We start from the raw sequence: 21792 nt of genomic DNA, 5'->3' as shown, positions 1-21792 counted from the left end.
GCATTGGCATTGAAGGTGGTATGTTGAATGAGATGGGAAACAACTTTTATGTTGTGAAACATTCTTAATTTTGTTTTATAAATACTCAATTGTTATCCAAATTCAAATGTCCAAAACTGGAGCTATTGCATATACAAACGTTAAAATTAGAGTAGGAATAGGGGCTTGAGACAAAGTTGGAATTGCTTCAGTATTCATTTGACAGTAAAATGTGGAATATCCAAATAAGACCCTCAGAAAGGAGCCTCAGTGAGTTCTGAGACAGCCCAGGGGAACTTATATTCATAGCTCCATTACCCTTACTGAATATGGACATTAGTTTAAGTTTGTCTCAAGTATTACACCTTTGTAAGTTTATAAATGGTTTACATATTCATGAAATTCCCTTCTCATCTTCCCTTAGGATTCTGCCAATATGCTTATAATGTCACTTTTTACATTTGTCTGGGCTTTCTAGGTGACATTAGTGGTAAAGAATTCCCCTGCCAATTCAGGAGATGCAGAGACATGAGTTCGATTCTTGGGGCAGGAAGTTCCCCTGGAGTAGGAAATGACACCCCACTCCAATATTCTTGCCTGGAAAAATACCATGAGCAGGGGAGCCTGGCAGGCTGCAGTCCATGGGGATGCAAACAGTCAGACATGACTGAGCACATGCAAACACTGATCTGGAATCGTTTGATCATTTACCCTGTGTTCAACTTGGTTAACACAATGTCTATGATACACTGGGATCATATAGATACTCCATACTACTGATTTTAAATGAATGGATACATAAAAGATGCAATTTACACTGAATTTAAAAGTTTTCCCCTTTGTGTTGTAGGTAAACTGCTTCTAATATATGAACTGAGCTCTTATATAGACTTGATGAAACCAAGGAACAATGTAACAGAATTTGTCCTCTTGGGGATGACTGAATGTGTCCAGGGTCAGAAAATACTATTTGTGGTCTTCTTGCTCATCTACGTTGTGATCATTGTGGGAAACCTACTCATTGTCCTGACTGTGGTGTTCAGTTCAACTCTGAATTCCCCTATGTGCTTCTTTCATGGCTACTTATCATTTATGCTGCTGCTGCTGCTAAGTTGCTTCAGTCGTGTCCGACTCTGTGCGACCCCATAGACGGCAGCCCACCAGGCTCCCCCGACCCTGGGATTCTCCAATATTCTCCAAGAATATTGGAGTGGGTTGCCATTTCCTTCTCCAATGCATGAAAGTGAAGAGTGAAATTGAAGTTGCTCAGTCGTGTCCGACTCTTAGTGACCCTATGGACTGCAGCCTACCAGGCTCCTCCGACCATGGGATTTTCCAGGCAAGAAGAGTATTGGAGTGGGGTGCCATTGCCTTCTCCCACTTATCATTTATAGATGATGCTTATTCTACTACTGTCACCCCAAAAATGATTATAAACTTTATGAGAAGAAAACGATTTCCTTCCAAGCTTGCATGACCCAGCTTTTTATAGAGCACTTATTTGGTGGTATGGAGGTTTTATTCCTGGTGGTCATGGCCTATGACGACTCTGTGGCCATCTGCAAACACTTGCATTATTTGACCATCATGAATCAGCAAGTGTGTGTTATGCTTCTTCTCCTGGCCTGGGTTGGTGGGTTTTTACATGCTGTACTTCAACTTCTCTTTGTTTACAGCCTTCCCTTCTGTGGCCCCAATGTCATTTACCATTTCATCTGTGACATGTAACCCTTGTTGCATGCACTGACATTATTGGCCTCACAGTAGTTGCCAATGATGGGGTAATCTGTGTGGTCATCTTCATGCTCTTACTCATCTCCTATGGGGTCATTCTGCACTCCCTGAAGAATCTTAGTCAGGAAGGGAAGCACAAAGCCTTGTCCACCTGTGGTTCCCACATCACTGTGGTGGTCCTCTTCTTTGTGCACTGAATTTTTCTGTATGTTAGACCTCCTTCCACTTTCAGTTCAGTTCAGTTCAGTGGCTCAGTCATGTCTGACTCTTTGTGACCCCATGAATCACAGCACGCCAGGCCTCCCTGTCCATCACCATCTCCCAGAGTTCACTCAGACTCGCGTCCATCAAGTCAGTGATGCCATCCAGCCATCTCATCCTCGGTCGTCCTCTTCTCCTCCTGACCCCAATCCCTCCCAGCATCAGAGTCTTTTCCAATAAGTCAACTCTTCACATGAGGTGGCCAAAATACTGGAGTTTCAGCTTTAGCATCATTCCTTCCAAATAAATCCCAGGGTTGATCTCCTTCAGAATGGACTGGTTGGATCTCCTTGCAGTCCAAGGGACTCTCAAGAGTCTTCTCCAACGCCACAGTTCAAAAGCATCAATGCTTCAGTGCTCAGCCTTCTTCACAGTCCAACTCTCACATCCATACATGACCACAAAAAAACCATAGCCTTGACTAGACGGACCTTAGTCGGCAAAGTAATGTCTGCTTTTGAATATGCTATCTAGGTTGGTCATAACTTTTCTTCCAAGGAGTAAGTGTCTTTTAATTTCATGGCTGCAGTCACGATCTGCAGTGATTTTGGAGCCCCCCAAAATAAAGTCTGACACTGTTTCCACTGTTTCCCCATCTATTTGCCATGGAGTGATGGGACCGGATGCCATGATCTTCATTTTCTGAATGTTGAACTCTAAGCCAACTTTTCCACTCTCCTCTTTTACTATCATCAAGAAGCTTTTTAGTTCCTCTTCACTTTCTGCCATAAGGGTGGTGTCATGTGCATATCTGACGTTATTGATATTTCTCCCAGCAATCTTGATTCCAGCTTGTGTTTCTTCCAGTCCAGTGTTTCTCATGATGTACTCTGCATGTAAGTTCAATAAGCAGGGTGACAATAAACAGCCTTGATGTACTCCTTTTCCTTTTTGGAACCAGTCTGTTGTTCAATGTCCAATTCTAACTGTTGCTTCCTGGCCTGTATACAGATTTCTCAAGGGGGAGGTTAGGTGGTCTGATATGCCCATCTCTTGCAGAATTTTCCACAGTTACCCATTGATAAATCCTTGACTGTATCCTGTACCATTATCACTTCTATGCTGAACCCTCTAATCTATACTCTGAGAAATGGAGAGATAAAAAATGCCATGAAAAAGCAGTGGATCAGAAAAAGAAAATGAGGCAGTGGAATATGTATCACCTATTTTTAGTGAAAAATTGCTGCTTCCACATAAGATATGTATGCTTATTTAACTATAGTAAATCTCCCTCAGATTTAATGAAGTGGGCAGGTTAAAACCTTTATTATATGAATACTTTCAATGATCAAAATATACTTTAAGTTTTTCATATTTTATAAGTATATATACATATTTAGAAAACTTTTGCAGTTTCTTAGGAAAATATACAGAGATTTTAGGTGTAAAATTATCTCTGTTAGACCATATATGTATGTTCTATGTAATGACTTATCCTATAGTTAATAGTATGAAAGTGCAGGGTTTTTCATGTTTCTATTTTAAATAATTCATTTTTTCAGAGTTAATATGACTCATTATAGATTTCAGAAAAAGAAAATATGAAATAAGAAGTAGAAAACTGATTCACTCCTCTTTAAACAGAGATAGCCAATATTAATGCTTGAAGTTGTAGCTTATTTTTGTATCTATCAGATATTTTACCACATTATTTTGTTCATACTGCTTAACATATTAATGTAGAAGAATAGTGATTTTTCAGAGTTACAGTATTAATCATAAGGATACTATGTGAAAATAATATGTGTGAACAAGGTAGACATGCATAAAATAACTAAATTGTACTTATTTTCCCAAATGGGAAGCCATAGTATCTCAAGTTTTCCAGCTTTGTTAGTGTTATATTTACATTAAGATAATAACTTCTTCTTCCAGGTAGTTTAGAACATCTGACTGGACTTCTGCTATTTTTCAGTATCCCCTTACTCTTGTTCATTTACAGTGTTTCATAGCCTTCTATAGAGACCAGTCTCTGCCCTTCATGAGTAAATTTATTGTAATCCATAATTATGCATTTCACATATGTACTACAGAACTTGAGCATTGTCCTTGTTAAAAAAAAGATACTGCATGTATGGCATTCTGATCTGTTTTATTGGTGAAATACAGATTATTAGGTAATAAAGAGGCCAGAATATATTGTTTTATTGGGCAGAGACATCATTCACATCATTCATAAAATCCTCTCTCTGTCTCTGTGTCTGAATTAGGCTTGAAACTAAGTATTATCTGTCCTTAATGTGGTTGGAAACATGTGGTCAAAGAAACATTATCTTGCTTCCCTTATTTAGTCGGATTCACGAGGGGCATAAGACTGTGACAAAGGATGTTTTTTACTAGTAAATCACAAAATTTCCTCATAAAATGAGGAAATTTTATCTCTGTTTAATACCTCAAGATTTCTTGTTGTTCAGGTGCAAAATTGTGTCTGATTCTTTGCAAACCCATGGACTGCAGAACTCTAAACTTCTCTGTCCTTCACTATCTCCCAGAGTTTGCTCAACCTCATGTCTGTTGAATCAATGATTCCAACCAAATATCTCACCTTCTAACACCCCCTTCTTCTCCTGCCCTCAATCTTTCCCAACATCAGGGTCTTTTCCAAAGAATTGGCTCTTTGCATCAGGTGGCCAAAGTATTGGTGCTTCAGTTTCAGCATCAATCCTTCCAATGAGTATTCAGGGTTACTTTCCTTTAGGATGGACTGGTTGGATCTCCTTGCAGTCCAAGGGATTCTAAAGAGTCTTCTCTAACACCACAGTTCAAAAGCATCCGTTCTTCAGTGTTTAGCTTTCTTTATAGTCCAACTCTCACATCCATACATGACTACTGGAAAAACCATAGCTTTGACTAGATGGAAATTTGTTGGCAAAGTAATGTCTCTGCTTTTAATATGCTGCCTAGGTTGGTCATAACTTTTCTTCCAAGGAGTAAGCGTCTTTTAATTTCATGGCTGCAGTCACCATCTGCAGACCCCACCAAAAAAGTCTGTGACTGTTTCTATTGTTTCCTCAACTATTTGCCATGAATTGATGGGACCAGAAGCCATGATCTTAGGTTTTTGAATGTTAAGTTTTAAGCCAACTTTTTCACTCACATCTTTCACTTTCATTAAGAGGCTCTTTAGTTCCTCTTTGCTTTCTGTCATAAGGGTAGTGTCATCTGCATATCTGAGGTTATTGATATTTCTCCAGGCAATCTTGATTCCACTCTCAAAAGTCTTCTCCAGCACCACAATTTGAAAGCATAAATTCTTCAGTGTTCAGCCTTCTTTATGGTCTAACTGTCACATCCATATGTAACTACTGGAAAAAAAACATAGCTTTCACTATAATGAGTTTGTCAGCAAAGAGATGCTTCTGCTTTTTAATATGCTGTCTATGTATGTTATAGCTTTCCTTCCAAGGAGCAAGCATCTTTTAATTTTAGGGCTGCAGTCAAAGACCACAGTGATTTTGGAGCCCAGGAAAATAAAGTATCCCTGTTTCCATTGTTACCCCATCTATTTGCCTTGAAGTGATGGGACCAGATGCCATGATGTTAGTATTTTGAATGTTGAATTTTAATCCAACTTTCTCATTTTATTCTTTCACCGTTATCAAGAGGTGGTTTAGTTCCTCTTCACTTTCTGCCATCATCTCAAAGTCTTCTCAAGCACAATGAAAGTGAAAGTGAAAAGTGAAGTCACTCACTCTTGTCTGACTCTTTGCAACCCCTGAACTGTAGCACACCAGGCTCCTCCATCTGTGAGATTCTCCAGGCAATAATACTGGAGTGGGTTGCCATTTCCTTCTTCAGGGGATCTTCTTGACCCAGGGATTGAACCCAGGTCTCCCGCATTGTGGGCAGACGCTTTAACCTCTGAGCCACCAGGGAAGTCAAGCACAATACGACTAACCAAATAACGTCAAACATTTGCATTTATCAAAACTTATTAACTTCTTCACTTTTGGTTGTTTTATAAAATGAAAGTTTGAATCTCCTTCCAAATTTCCAAGTTAATCCTTTATAATGTGTTGTTATTTGAAAGGTAGAGCCCTTGAAAATGGGATTAATGACCTTATGAATGACATCCTATAGTCAACTGATGCTTCTGCCATGTGAAAACCATCAACTATAGAACAGACCATCATCATAAATGGAATCTATGGACCACTCTGTCTTGGACTTAAGAATATCTATAATTGTGAAAAACAAATCCTTAATTTTTAAGCCACCTCACTATCCTTCGGTTCAGTTCAGTCGCTCAGTCGTGTCCAACTCTTTGCAACCCCATGAACCACAGCACGCAAGGCCTCCCTGTCCATCACCAACTCCCAGAGTTCACTCAGACTCACATCCATCGAGTCAGTGATGCCATCCAGCCATCTCATCCTCTATCGTCCCCTTCTTCTCCTGCCCCCAGTCCCTCCCAGCATCAAAGTCTTTTCCAATGAGTCAAGTCTTCGCATGAGGTGGCCAAAGTACAGGAGTTTCAGCTTCAGCATCATTTCCTCTGAAGAAATCCCAGGGGTGATCTCCTTCAGAATGGACTGGTTGGATCTTCTTGCAGTCCAAGGACTCTCAAGAGTCTTCTCCAACACCGCATTTCAAAAGCATCAATTCTTCATTGCTCAGCTTTCTTCACAGTCCAATTCTCACATCCATACATGACCATAGGAAAAACCATAGCCTTGACTAGACGGACCTTTGTTGGCAAACTAATGTCTCTGCTTTTCAATATTCTGTCTAAGTTGGTCATAACTTTTCTTCCAAAGAGTAAGCGTCTTTTAACTTCATGTCTGCAATCACCACCTGCAATGATTTTGGAGCCCCCCAAAATAAAGTCTGACACTGTTTCCACTGTTTCCCCATCTATTTTCCATGAAGTGATGGGACCAGATGCCATGATCTTCGTTTTCTGAATGTTGAGCTTTAAGCCAACTTTTCCACTCTCCTCTTTCATTTTCATCAAGAGGCTTTTTAGTTCCTCTTCACTTTCTGCCATAAGGGTGGTGTCATCTGCATATCTGAGGTTATTGATATTTCTCCCAGCAATCTTGACTCCAGCTTGTGCTTCTTCCAGCCCAGCGTTTCTCATGATGTCCTCTGCATGTAAGTTAAATAAGCAGGGTGACAGTATACAGCCTTGATGTACACCTTTTCCTATTTGGAAGCAGCCTGTTGGTCCATGTCCAGTTCTAATTGTTGCTTCCTGATCTGCATATGGGTTTCTCAAGAGGCAGGTCACGTGGTCTGGTATTCCCATCTCTTTGAGAATTTTCCACAGTTTACTGTGATCCACACAGTCAAGGGAAGACTCTGCACATGGACATCACCAGATGGTCAACACTGAAATCAGATTGATTATATTCTTTGCAGCCAAAGATGGAGAAGCTCTATACAGTCAACAAAAACAAGCCCAGGAGCTGACTGGCTCAGATCATGAACTCCTTATTGCCAAACTCAGACTGAAACTGAAGAAAGTAGGGAAAACCACTGGACCATTCAGGTATGACCTAAATCAAATCCCACTATCTTTAGAATTATGTAATAGTAGCCCAAACAGAGCAAGACAGAAATTTAGTTAATTATAAAATTTTTATAGTATTTTTCAAGTCATGAGATAAGAAACTTTGTTAATTGTCTATGTTCACTGTTCTATGTTCCATGAAATCAGGGGAATTAATTGTATTTGCATTCTCTGTTCCTAGAAACAATGAAAGTACATTTAGAATGTCATTTACATATTTACTTTGAAGAAGATGGCGTGTTTTAATATCTTGTTTTCCAATCTAGGAAAAGATGTGCATTATGAAGAATTGATTGATGACTCAATAAAAATTTGTCATCATCTCTGTAGAGTGTACATAAACCTCACTTTTTGTCTTCTTATAGAAAAAGAAGATTCTCCTATTTTCATTTGATTCACATTTTGTATGAGCTGCTCAGAGAGTGTTTGGTGTCTTTTGCTGACATGTTTTACAGCTTAGTCCTCAAAGCCACAAGTATATATATGTATCCAAATGTGCAGAGGTCTGTATCCAACAATACATAAATTTGTGTCCCACCACACACTCAGATCTATATCTAACCTCATGTGAATCTATGACCACCTGGGGGGACTCCCTAGTGGCTCAGACAGTAAAGAATTCACTTGCAATGCTGAAGACCTGGTTTCAGTCCCTGAGTCAAGCAGATCCCCTGGAGAGGTGAATGGCAACCCACTCCAGTATTCTTGCCTGGAGAATCCCTTGGACAGAGGAGCCTTGTGGGCTACAGTCCAGGGGGTTGCCAAGAGTCAGACACAGTTGAGTGACTAACACTTTCACTTTTCACATACAGATGCACTTGCACAATTTAGTGGAAAGTCTTAGTGAATTTAATTAAGTAAAAGTCAACCTTGGACACTCCATTTCTAAGACTCAGTGATAAATGGGGTTTTGAAATCATAAAAGTCTTCTTTGTCTCTGTTGAAAAAAAAATAGATTATTTTCTTTTAAGAGCTGATATAAAAGTTTCAGGAGATCCTTTGTCAGGCTGAAAGCATTGCATTAAAAAAATGGCAAGGAAAAAACAGAATTTTTCTCAAAACCCAGAGTCAACTAGTCTGGCTGTACTGATATGACAAAGTGAGAAGTGCTAAACAATTTAATAGTATTTTTCTATTTTGAAGTTAAAAAGAAATTACCAGAGACAAATTTTCCTGGAAAATAGCTTGTTACTATCTTTACATATAAATATAAGATTCATGTTAATTTCTGCTAAATGTACATGGTAGGATTTCTTTAAAGCAATCTATAGTGTAGATCCGGAGACGGCAATGGCACCCCATTCCAGTACTCTTGCCTGGAAAATCCCATGGACAGAGGAGCCTGGTAGGCTGCAGTCCATGGGTTCCCTAAGAGTTGGACACGACTGAGCGAATTTACTTTCACTTTTCACTTTCATGCATTGGAGAAGGCAATGGCAACCTGCTGCGGGCCAGTGTGAGGAACTCCACCCATGGCAAAGGTCATGAGGAAGGAGGCTTGGCATATGCAAAGGCGTGATAAAGCCTCAGGAAACCCCCTGTTTCCAAGCATCTACCCCCCAAACCAGAGTCTGTTTTATGCTCTCACCTACACCTCTGACTTTATGGGGGGCTCTCCCCCATAACCATTTCTCTCAGAGAAGGAGTTAACTTGCAGCTCCAAGTCAATAAAAATTCCTGGGGGTGACAAGAGTGTTTCAACTTACAAACTCCTCTGAAGGTTCTCTAGCCTGCCTGTATAGTTTCCTCAGGCCACATGTGATTGTTTACACCCTCCCAACCTGAGAGGCACGAGATGTTTTAGACTTACTAAAGGCAAATTCCTTTAGGAAGTTGGAAATTATTAGTATAGTGGGTTGGTTAGGAATTATATTGGTGAAGGGCTTTTCATTTGTTGTGCCAATAATTGCTGCTAATTCCCTGCCCTGGGTGGGACAAGGGTGTCTCAGGTCAAACCTCTCTGCTGGCAAACTAGCTTGTGTGACAGGATTGTCCATACTCCTGCCACTAGCACATGATTGTTTACTACCTCTCAACCATAAACAGCACAGAGAGTTTGGAGTATTTTGAGACACTTAATTAGCATAGGGCTTTTCTCATTGTTGAGTCAATGATTGCCACCAGGCCTCCATATCCTTAGGCACCTGGGAGTATATTAATCAATGTATTTGGAATATAGAAAAGGAAATATAGTAGTTTTTAAGGTTAACAATATTAGACTTTTTGAGTTAATGAATTTTCTCTTTTGTAATAGCTCAGTGTACTTTGTTATAAATCACTGTGTCCTTGCTATGTAAAAATGTAACTTTATCACTATCTTAAGACTAAATAGATCTTAAGGGGAGCATTGGTGAAAGGATCTTCATTTGTTGGGCTGATGTTTGCTGCTAAATCTCCATATTCCCTGCCCTTATAATGAATATAACTAGCATATAGGAGAAATAAGTATTAACCTTTAAGCATATAGGAGAAATAAGTATTAATCTTTAAGATTAACCATGTTAACCTTGGGTTAAATAAATTCCTTTCTTGATTGTAACTCACTACACCCTCACCCTATAGGAATGTAGCTTTATTTGGAGGGTGGTGCCTGGTTTAAGAAAAAACACCCTTGGAAAAAGTAAGTTTTATGATTATCAGAAAGAAAGGGTCATAAAATTTCAACAGGCCTCATGGCCAGAAGGTGATGTAAAACCCCTAAGATCTTTCTTTTATGTAAAGCACCTGATTTTGATAAAGGTCAGGACTGCTGATCCCCGCGTGTCTCTATATTCATCCCTATGTGTAACGAAAGGTATATAAGTAAACCCAAAAATAAAGAAATGGGATCAGTTTCCAGAAAGACTGATTCCCCCATGTCGTTTCTTTCTTGCTCTCCATTTTTCTGGCTGAATTCCCATCTGGTGCATGGGTACCCACCAAGCCTGCTAATTTTGCCTGGGCTTCTAAGATCAGACTGGGGAGGCCTCAGTGCCTCCTCTCCTTTGGGAGAATGGAAAGACGCCTGTGGCCTATGTAGGTGGCGATTGGTATTCCATGCAAACCAAGTTATTCAGACTCTTTTTCTCTGCTAATTTTCTAATCCCTCTCTATCTGTAATTAAATAAGTTATTTCCAAGGACGCCGACCCTGTCCCCACCTTCAAATCACCCTGGATCCACCGGGGCTGGACCCCGGCAGCAACCAACTCCAGTGTTCTTGCGTGGAGAATCCCAGGGTCAGGGGAGCCGGGTAGGCTGTCATCTGTGGGGTCACACAGAGTTGGACATGACTGAAGTGACTTAGCAGCTTAGCTTAGTGAAGATCACATTGTTCTAAATAAACAGAAGAATCCATGAAAGAAATGAAGAGACAGCTAAATTAAATCAAATATACCTTCAGACAATATTGCAACCTTTTGGCCTCCATCATCATATTGGATTAAAGGAAAACAAAATCAGGCATTTATAAGTGATTTTAAAACTTTCCTTCTTATTGTGAACATGCTTCCCCCAATGTAAGACTAATATTAATGGTGGGAATTATGATTCACAATTGTGGACTTTATTTTGGAATAAATTAAATCATTTTGAAACACATCAAATTTAGGTTCCAATTCTATTACTATCACTTAAAAATTTGGGCCCTTGGAAAATTATAAGCTATTCTTAGATATAGCTTCTTCAACTGGAAAAAAGGTGAAGGTGATTACAGTACTTGTTACTATAAATATTAATTGGTATGTATTAAATTATGATAACATGGTTGGAATAAGTGTTTTGAGTTGTTCAGTGGTAATCAGAACAAGATTTAAAGAGTATAATTTGAGCTGTTTCTGGAGAATAAATTGCTGGTGTCCAAAAGAAAGTTGAGAGACTTGGCAGGAAGTTACTTCCCTGGGCCAGGAAAGAAATGATAAAAAATATGTTATATACTTTGAAAGTAGAGACAACAGTATTCCATACACGTGTATGCATACTCAATCATTTCAGTCATGTTTGCCTCTTTACAACCCTATAGACTATAGCCTGCCAGGCTCTTCTGCTTATAGGATTCTCCAGGCAAGAATACTAAAGTGGGTGGACATACATTCCTCCAGGGGATCTTCCTGACCCAGGTTTGAACTTGCATCTCCTGTGTTCTGCATTGAAGATGGATTTTTTACTGTTGAGCCAACTGAGGAAACCCAGTATTCCATAGCTATCAGGAAATAATATGATAGAAAAAAGGGAGTGAATAACAAGATGTGTTTTATTAATTTAATTTTTTTTTTTTTTTTGGTGAGCAATTACATTGAAGATGGTGCAATTTAACAATATGGGGAACACCTTTTATATTATGGAAAATTTTATTTTTTTTGTTATATGTACTAAACTGATATCCAACTATAGATGTCTAAAAGTGGAGGTGTTGTTTATGTTAAAGTGAGGGTAGAGATAAAGTCGACAAATTTGAACTGACTCGCTATTCATTGATCAGGAGAAGGAGGAATCTTTTCCTTGACACTCTAAGAAAGAAATTCCAGGTCATTTGGAGACAATACAGGGCAGTGACCTTCTATTCATAGTTTGATTTACTAACAGGGAGAATGTTAGTCTAAGTGGATCTAAAGTGTTACAAGTGTTACACTTTTATGACATTATAAATAATATGTATTTTCCTGGAATTTCCATCCTATTTTATCCTGTACTTTCATTTTTTCTTTAAAGTTCAGCTAAATCATTGCTTCTTCTGGAAAGCCTTCTCTGATTCTAGTCTGATTAATATATTCTTACTCTGTGATATTTAGCATTATGTGAATATCCTTCTCATGGCACCTATTAGTTGGTCTGGAATTTTCTGATCCTTCATTTTGTGTGATAACACTGAAGGAAGGGAACTATGACTTTTGCAAGTTGGGTATATTTCTATGAACTACTGGACAAAAATTGATTCTGTCTGCACATTTTTTAATTGAATGGACAAATAGAAAACTTATGGTGAATTTAAATGTGTCCTCCTTGTTTTCTAGGTAAGCTGCTTCTAATATGTGAGGTCAGCTACTGTCCAGACTAGATGGAACCAAGGAACAATGTAAATTATTTTACCTCCCGGGACTCACACGGAACCCAAAGGAGAGAAAGACCTTTTCTGTTATATTCTTGCTCTTCTACATTTTGACTATGGTGAGCATCCTGTTCATTATTTTGATATGATGGTCAGTAGGACACTGAATTTGCTGATGTACTTTTCCCTTACTTTCTTATCAATTATGGATGTAGATTATTCCTCTCCTATTGTGCCCAGATTAATTTCAGACTTGTTATTTGGGGAAAATACCATATCCTTTGAATCATGCATGACCCAGCTGTTCATAGAGCACTTTTTTGGTTTATCAGAGGTCTTCCTTCTGTTAGCAATGGCCCATGACTGCTTTGTGGCCCTCTCTAAGTCCTTGCATTACTTGATGATCATGAGGCAAAGGGTGTGTGTTGTGCTTCTGGTGGTGTCCTGAGTTGGAGACATTTCCACTCAATTATTCAAATTAGCACTATTTCTTGGCTCCCATTCTGTTGCCCCAATATCATTGATCACTTTACGTGTGATAGGTACCCCTTATTGAAACTGGTCTGTACTGACACCTGTGTCATTGGCATCTTAGTTGTGGCCAATGGAGGACTGATCTGCAGTATTGTATTCTTACTCTTACTCATCTCCTATGGAGTCATCCTGCACTCTCTGAAGAACCGAGTCAGGAAGAGAGGCAGAAAGCCCTTCAGACTTGTGGTTCCCAGATTACTGTGGTTGCCTGTTTCTTTGTCCCCTGTATTTTCATATATGTAAGACTTGCCACGACCTTCTATATTGACAAATCATTGACTGTGTTTTATACAATCAAAATCCCCATGTTAAAACCATTAATCCTAAGGAATTCTGAGATGACAATTGCTATGAATCAGCTCTGGAGAAAAAAAATCAGATTAAGTATTAAACAAGTACATTATTCATCAAGAAAGTTGTAATTTAGTATTTTAAGACCAATCTTCCACAATATAAAAATCTTATTCTACCGATGACAGTCTCCCCATTAGAATGTAAACTGTGTGATGGGTGGTTCATCACTGCAGCTAGAATAGTGGAATGCATTGACAGTATGGAATCAGTAAATAATATGTAATGAATAGGTAATATGTTTTATAGAGTAAAGGTGATTTTTATACTTTTATTTTCTTATCATTTTTTTAAGTCGGAGTCTTGCCTTTAATCTTTGTTCTTATTGCTCAATTTAAAATGTTGAAGTCCACAATTATATTATACATAATATGTATATATAATATACATATTAAACTATCTTTTTAGAAATTTTGTTTGCCTTAGTTATAAAATTTTAATGTAATATTTTAATTTTAAAATAAAAATTTGAAGTATGATATATAATAAGTAATATTAAAGTTGAACCCATGCAAAATGGAATAGTGCAGAATAAGGCTCTTATATATCTCATATCACAGCCTTCCAGTCCTTTCAGATGTTGTCACTGTATTCTTTTCTTAAATATCTTTGAGAAATAATATTTAAAATGCAAGCATGTTTTCATATGTGGGTGTGTATATCTCTGTGTAGAACTTTCAATTTTACTTAGCCTCCTGAAGATCTTTATATACTAACCTATAAAGATCTAACTCATTCTAGATTCATCATATTGCATAACTTTTATAAAGACTGAAATTTAGGTATCCAGGCCTCTTAAAGTTTTTCCCATCTTTTTTATGATGTATAGTTTTACAATGAAGTCTTTTTGAAATTTTTAGGTCCGTCTAAGAAATGGAATTTATAATTCATTTGGTACATGTATTTAAATGATGATGTTTGTAGTTATTGCCAAAATGCTATCCATGAGCTTGTACCAAATCCACACTCCCCTAATTCTGAAAAATACATTTGAATACATTCTGAACAATCAACGTTTGATAAATATTTGTGGTATCCAGTTTTTTACTCAGATGTCGGATACCACAAATATCTGAGCGACTTCACTTTCACTTTATTTATAAATATTCAAGTTAATTGAATTTGGGTATCTATTCAGGTGTTTAAATTGATCCATATTCCTTTTACATGAATTGCTTATTAGTGAATTTTTCATATTTTATTTGATTGCTGATATTTTCCATATTGATTTTATGACTTAATTACATATTATAGAAATTATCCCTTTTATCATCTATGTAGAATTATTGAATTTCCGGATTGTGATTTGTTTTTGATGTACTTATTCAGTGCAGAATATTTGGTCATATAGAAATACTTTTACATTTACATACATAGATGAATCTATCAGTATTTCCTTTGGAACTACACCTTGTTTAGAATTTTCCTATTTTGATGATGCTAAAATATTGTTCCTTATTTTCCAACATTTTGTCTTTGTCTTTTTGCTATTTCATATCTTTTAAAATCATCTATATTTTGTTGTAAGAAGTAAAGTAGACATTGAATGTGTGCTCAGTGGTTCACTGAGCACTTTTCATTTCAGACTTTTTGCAATCTCATGGACTGTACCTAGCCAAGATCCTCTGTCCATGGAATTTTCCAGACAAGAATACTAGAATGGATTGCCATTTCCTACTCCAGGGGATCTTCCCAGACTAGAGGTCAAACTTGAACCTGAATCTTCTGTGTCTCCTGCATTGGCAGGTGGACTCTTTAACACTGAGCTACCTGGGAAGCCCACTGGGTGGGTACTACTTTTTTTTTTTGCTTCTTTTGAATCTTTTATTTTGTATTGGGGTACAACAAATTAACAATGTTGTGATAGTTTCAGCTGAATAGCCAAGATACTCAGCCATACATATACATGTATTATATTTTAACTATTTTTTTCTAGATGACCATTTTTGTACATGCATAATTATTTTTCTCCATGGCTTTGATATTCTCATTTTATATTCCAAAAGATAGCATGTAGTTGAATCCAATTTAGGCCTCTATTATCATCCATTGATCCCTTTATTCTTGTGCCATGTATCATATGATGTAATTTCATTTAATTTAAAATACACTTTGATACATGATAGGCCTAAGACTCCTTCATTATTATTCCTTATCAAAGTGACATCTACTCTTACATATTTATATTTTAAAATTAAAATTCAATAAGCCAATCTAAGAAAAACTAAATTTAGTTAGTATTGTCCATGAGATTTGCTTTAAAAAATTTATATCTTTTCTTGGAGAACTGAGAATTCTTATCCACAAACTGGATATGTCTTTCTACTTGTTTTCTATTATGTTCATACAGATCTAGTATGTTTCCTTGTGAATTTAGGTTTTCTTGCTATTATAAATAGCAGCTTTAATGATATTTTTGGAGTGTCTATTATTTCAATCAGGAATTCCTTTTCCATTTTTACAGAGTATTATTATATAATTTTCACAATGCATTGTTTGTCCTTTGAATTTACTTTCTGCAATTTTTTTACCAAATGCATTCAGTTCTGTAGTGACTGTCACAATTAACAGTTACAGTTTGGGGATACACACTTTTAAAGTTTTCTGTGGAACAGACTGAAGGTAATAGGGCTTAATCACATAGTGCACACTGAGACTGTAACTGTTCTGTGGAAAGATGGCACACATACCGTTTATGTTTTCTAAAAGTCCTACTTGATGTCTAACTTTGTTGTTAGTCTTCACAGTCCTGTGTGCTATCACTTCTATTTTACAAATTTTAAACAAAAACAGACTCAGGTAACTTGTCCAAGGTGCTCCTAGTGTAACCAGGATTTAAATGTTCAGCCCATTTGATTTTAACCACTCTGTATACTGCCTCAAATCAGACATGAGTCAGCCCTAGCACTGAAGAGTGTGTGTGAACGTCTCTGCATACTCAACCTGACCTTATCCCCAATATTTCTCCTGCTCTGAAGGGTCCTCTTTCCTTCTCCCTGCATTTTCAGATCTTCAAGGAAAATCTTTCTATCCTCTTCCTGAGTTCTAATCCTTGTTCCTCTATCCTACTCCCTACCTCAAAATGCTCTATTCTCCCTATTTTCAAAGTATATGAAGTCCTCACTGTGGCAACTTTTCTCTAACTTGTCATCACGCCTTGATTCAGGCAGACCACTCTCTTTATACCCAGACAGCTTCTTCAACTTGCGTCAGCTCAACTGTTTCCAAACACTGCAGCTGCACCCCCTCATTCCCACAGGTCCTCTTCCCAACTCCGTAAAGCATCTAGGTAGGCGACAAATCCCTGTTCCATTTAACACAATATGGCTTTCTTGTTCTGCCCCATTTGGGCTGAAACACACCAACTCCATTCTTTAGCCTAAACAACCAGTACTATATTAAACCTGTAACCCAGGCCCCATTAACTTTCACATTCAGGGTGATTGCAAGATATATTTAACACTACAGCTTTACATAGAATCCTAAGAGCACTTTTCATATTTTACAGAACTTAAAACATATGGACTTTCTATTAATATTCATACCATAGCAAAGCCAAATCTAATTTCTAAATAGATGCATTACAATTTGTTTATAGAGTTTAAAGCCTTAATGGTAATAATGAGGGGAGGAAGAAGTGAAAGTTTATTTTACAGAATTGACTGGGAAGAGTAAGTAAAATTTAATGGGGCCTCATGCATCCTGAAGGAGGCGGTGCCCGATGTGCAGGGGTGATCCCTATGTCCAGGTAGTCTCCTTTTTGGAAATTATGTGACTGTAGGGTCATGGAGTCATCAGTCCTCTTTCTCCCAGACACAGTGCTGCAATCTCCTTTACTCGATACCCAGGACTTTTAAGATCTGTAAAGACAACTGCAAAATTGAAGGGTGTGCCTTTTTATCTGGCTTCTGGGTAGACTTCTTTTAGCAAACTAGTTAATTATTTAAAGGTTGCATCCATCCAAGTGTAGATCTGCAGCTCACAGAAGGCACATTTCTGCAGGAGAACTCATCCATGTGGTGGTGGCGGCCATTGTCCTTGGTGAAGCCACACAGGAGCAGTGGGCAGGTCTTCTCCGGACTGATGGCTTCTCTGGCTCTGTCTTAATTTCCTCCCGGGTAACCCGCAACTCCACCACCATCCTCCTTCTCTGGCCGCGAGACACTCACTCTGGCCTCTGACCCCAGCAGCAAGCACAAGAACCCCACCATCTTTATTCTTGACACTGGGAATTTGTTCTTAATTTTTCTTAGTCTGTTTTGCTAGAATGTAATCAATTTTATTAAATTTTCAAATAACTAATTCTTGGTCTTATGTATTTTCTCAGTTTTTCAATTACTTTTATTTCTCTGACTTCTGTTTTCTATTTATTATTTCCATTCTACAAGGGTCTCTGGATTTATTTTGCTTTTTTTCTTCTAGCTTCTTAAGATGATAGTTCCCCTGGAGGACAGGGATCTGTAAGTCATGTTTTACATGGTGATTATCTTCGTGGCATCTCTAGAAGTAAAGAGTCAACTCTCAAAATTATGAGGAAGGTCCAAAAGATTCAATTAGAGAAGAATCAACCTTTGAGTTGAACCAGCTGAATGCAGTTAGATGTAGCACTCAATATGCTGAAAAATTTGGAAAACTCAGCAGTGGCCACGGGACTGGAAAAGGTCTGTTTTTATTCCAATCCCAAAGAAAGGCAATGTCAAAGAAAGCTCAAACTACTGCACAATTGCACTCATCTCACATGCTAGTAAAGTAATGCTCAAAATTCTCCAAGCCAGGCTTCAGCAATACGTGAACCATGAACTTCCTGATGTACAAGCTGGTTTTAGAAAACACAGAGGAACCAGAGATCAAATTGCCAACATCCGCTGGATCATGGAAAAAGCAAGAGAGTTCGAGAAAAACATCTATTTCTGCTTTATTCACTATGCAAAAGCCTTTGACTGTGTGGATCACAATAAACTGTGGAAAATTCGAAGAGAGGTGGGAATATCAGACCATCTGACCTGCCTCTTGAGCAATCTGTATGTAGGTCAAGAAGCAACAGTTAGAACTGGACATGGAACAACAGACTGGTTCCAAATGGGAAAAGGAGTATGTCAAGGCTGTATATTGTCACCCTGCTTATTTAACTTATATGCAGAGTACATCATGATAAATGCTGGGCTGGAAGAAGCACAAGCTGGAATCAAGATTGCCAGGAGAAATATCAATAACCTCATACATGCAGATGACACCACCCTTATGGCAGAAAGTGAAGAGGAATTAAAAAGCCTCTTGATGAAAGTGAAAGAGGAGAGTGAAGAAGTTTGCTTAAAGGTCAACATTCAGAAAAAGAAGATCATGACATCCAGTCCCATCACTTCGTGGCAAATAGATGGGGAAACAGTGGAAACAGTGTCAGACTTTATTTTGGGGGGCTCCAAAATCACTGCAGATGGTGACTGCAGCCATGAAATTAAAGGACACTTACTCCTTGGAAGAAAACTTATGACCAACCTAGGTAGCATATTCAAAAGCAGAGACATTACTTTGCCGACTAAAGTTCGTCTAGTCAAGGCTATGGTTTTTCCAGTAGTCATGTATGGATGTGAGAGTTGGACTGTGAAGAAAGCTGAGCGATGAAAAATTGATGCTTTTGAACTGTGGTGTTGGAGAAGACTCTTGAGAGTCCCTTGGACTGCAAAGAGATCCAACCAGTCCATTCAGATCAGCCCTGGGGTTTCTTTGGAAGGAATGATGCTAAAGCTGAAACTCCAGTACTTTGGCCACCTCATGCGAAGAGTTGACTCATTGGAAAAGACTCTGATGCTGGGAGGGATTGGGGGCAGGAGGAGAAGGGGACGACAGAGGATGAGATGGCTGGATGGCATCACTGACTCGATGGACATGAATCTGAGTGAATTCCGGGAGTTGGTAATGGACAGGGAGGCCTGGCGTGCTGTGATTCATGGGGTCGCAAAGAGTCGGACATGACTGAGCGACTGAACTGAACTGAACTGAACTGAACTTTCTTTTCTACATTTTGACAGTAGTGGGCAACCTTCTCATTATTGTGACTATACTTGTCAGTAAAACCCTGAACTGATTGCTGTATTTTTTTCTTGCCAGCTTATCATTTATGGATGCAGCTTATTCCTCTTGTATAACCCTCAGACTGATTTCAGACTTACTCTTTGGGGAAAATATCATAACCTTTGAATCTTGTGTGACTCAGATGTTTATAGATAGTTTCTGCTGGTCATGGCCTATGACAGCTTTGTGGCTATCTGCAAGCCCTTGTATTATTTGGTCATCATAAGTCAGAGGGTGTGTGTTGTGATGCTGGTGGTGTCCTGGGTTGGAGGTTTTCTGCACTCAGTAATTCAACTTAGCACTGTTTATGAGCTCCCATTCTGTCACCCCAATGTCATTGATCACTTTACATGTGACATGTACCCTTTATTGAAACTCGTCTGTACTGACACCTATGTCATTGGCATCATAGTGCTGGCCAATGGAGGTCTGATCTGCTTTATCATCTTTCTGCTCTTATTTGTCCTCTATGGAGTCATCCTGCACTGTGAAGAACCTGAGTCAAGAAGGGAGGCGGAAAGCCCTCCAGACCTGTGGTTCTCACATCACTGTGGTTGTCTGCTTTGTTCCCTGTATTTTCATATATTTAAGACCAGTGACAACCTTCCCAACTGACAAATCATTGAGTGTGTTTTATACAGTCATAACTCCCATGCTGAACCCATTAATCTACAATCTAAGAAATTCTGAGATGACTAATGCTATGAAGATTCACTGGAGAAAAATAGCAGATCAAATCTAATTAGTTCATTACCCATAATGAATTCAGTAACTTAGCAAGAGGGCCAATCCTCCAGAAAGTAAGTCTTCATAAATCTGATTAATTTTTTCCTCTTATCTCAAGGAATTAAGTTAATTATAAATAAGGAATGAACTACAGATTCATGCTTTCATTGACAATTTCTTTGCTCATATGTAAACTGTATAACATCTTGTGTACCACTGTGTCTAAATAGGTGGGACATTTAAAATAGAAAGGTGTTTCCATTTACAATAGAGAGCAATGAAAATTATGTAGTAAATGAGTTAATCAAAGTTTTATGCAATTACACTATTTTTAAATTTACATCCAATTTTGCTTTTATTGCTTTCTCATTGTTAGTTTTATTTCACATCAGAATTTTGTATATTACCTTTATTGTACTTGCTAAAAATTTAATTCTGTATAGATCATCATCTATTCAATGTCATTTGCTTTATACATATAACTAAATATGATAATTTAATTTTTAAATATGATGAGTATTTTTTTGCTTTTTATTTTTTATTTATTATTTTTTCTTTTTCTTTTTTATTATTTATTTATTTTTTTAAATTTAATTTTTTTTTTTTTTTTTTTTTTTTTACTTTACAATACTGTACTGGTTTTGCCGTACATTGACATGAATCCACCACAGGTGTACATGAGTTTCCAACCTTGAACCCCCTCCCACCACCCTCTCCATATCATTTCTCTGGGTCACCCCAGTGCACCAGCCCCAAGCATCCTGTATCCTATATCGAACCTAGACTAGTGATTTGTTTCTTACATGATAGTATACATGTTTCAATGCCATTCTCCCAAATCATTCCACCCTCTCCCTCTCCCACAGAGTCCAAAAGTCTGTTCTTTACATCTGTGTCTCTTTTGCTGTCTTGCATACAGGGTTATAATTACCATCTTTCTAAATTCCATATTATGTGTTAGTATACTGTATTGGTGTTTTTCTTTCTGGCTTACTTCACTCTGTATAATCGGCTCCAGTTTCATCCACCTCATTAGAACTGATTCAAATGTATTCTTTTTAATGGCTGAGTAATAATCCATTGTGTATATGTACCACAGCTTTCTTATCCACTCATCTGCTGATGGACATCTAGGTTGCTTCCATGTCCTGGCTATTATGAACAGTGCTGTAATGAACATTGGGGTACATGTGTCTCTTTCTATTCTGGTTTCCTCAGTGTGTATGCCCAGCAGTGGGATTGCTGAGTCATAAGGCAGTTCTATTTGTAGTTTTTTTAAGGAATCTCCACATTGTTGTCCATAGTGGCTGTACTAGTTTGCATTCCCACCGACAATGTAAGAGGGTTCCCTTTTCTCCACATCCTCCCCAGCATTTATTGCTTGTAGACTTTTGTATTGCAGCCATTCTGACTGGTGTGAAATGGTACCTCATTGTGGTTTTGATTTGCATTTCTCTGATAATGAGTGATGTTGAACATCTTTTCATGTGTTTGTTAGCCATCCATATGTCTTCTTTGGAGAAATGTCTATTTAGTTCTTTGGCCCATTTTTTGATTGAGTCATTTATTTTTCTGGAATTGAGCTGTATAATTTGCTT

General features: G+C 38.0%; 5 pseudogenes; 3 read left to right on the top strand and 2 right to left on the bottom strand.

The window, feature by feature from the left end:
* The window catches only part of LOC120882208, a 933819-nt pseudogene that overhangs the window by 377574 nt on the left and 534453 nt on the right, over nucleotides 1-21792 (bottom strand).
* LOC120854704 lies at nucleotides 874-3117 on the top strand (annotated as a pseudogene).
* Nucleotides 12521-13467, top strand: LOC120859205 (annotated as a pseudogene).
* On the bottom strand, nucleotides 17079-17587 carry LOC120854779 (annotated as a pseudogene).
* On the top strand, nucleotides 19593-20529 carry LOC120854730 (annotated as a pseudogene).

The sequence above is a fragment of the Oryx dammah genome, unplaced genomic scaffold, assembly GCF_014754425.2.
Source record: "Oryx dammah isolate SB20612 unplaced genomic scaffold, SCBI_Odam_1.1 HiC_scaffold_2, whole genome shotgun sequence".
In the NCBI taxonomy this organism is placed as follows: domain Eukaryota; kingdom Metazoa; phylum Chordata; class Mammalia; order Artiodactyla; family Bovidae; genus Oryx; species Oryx dammah.
Note: the sequence above shows the minus strand (reverse complement) of the source record. Positions and strands in the feature narration are given on the sequence as shown.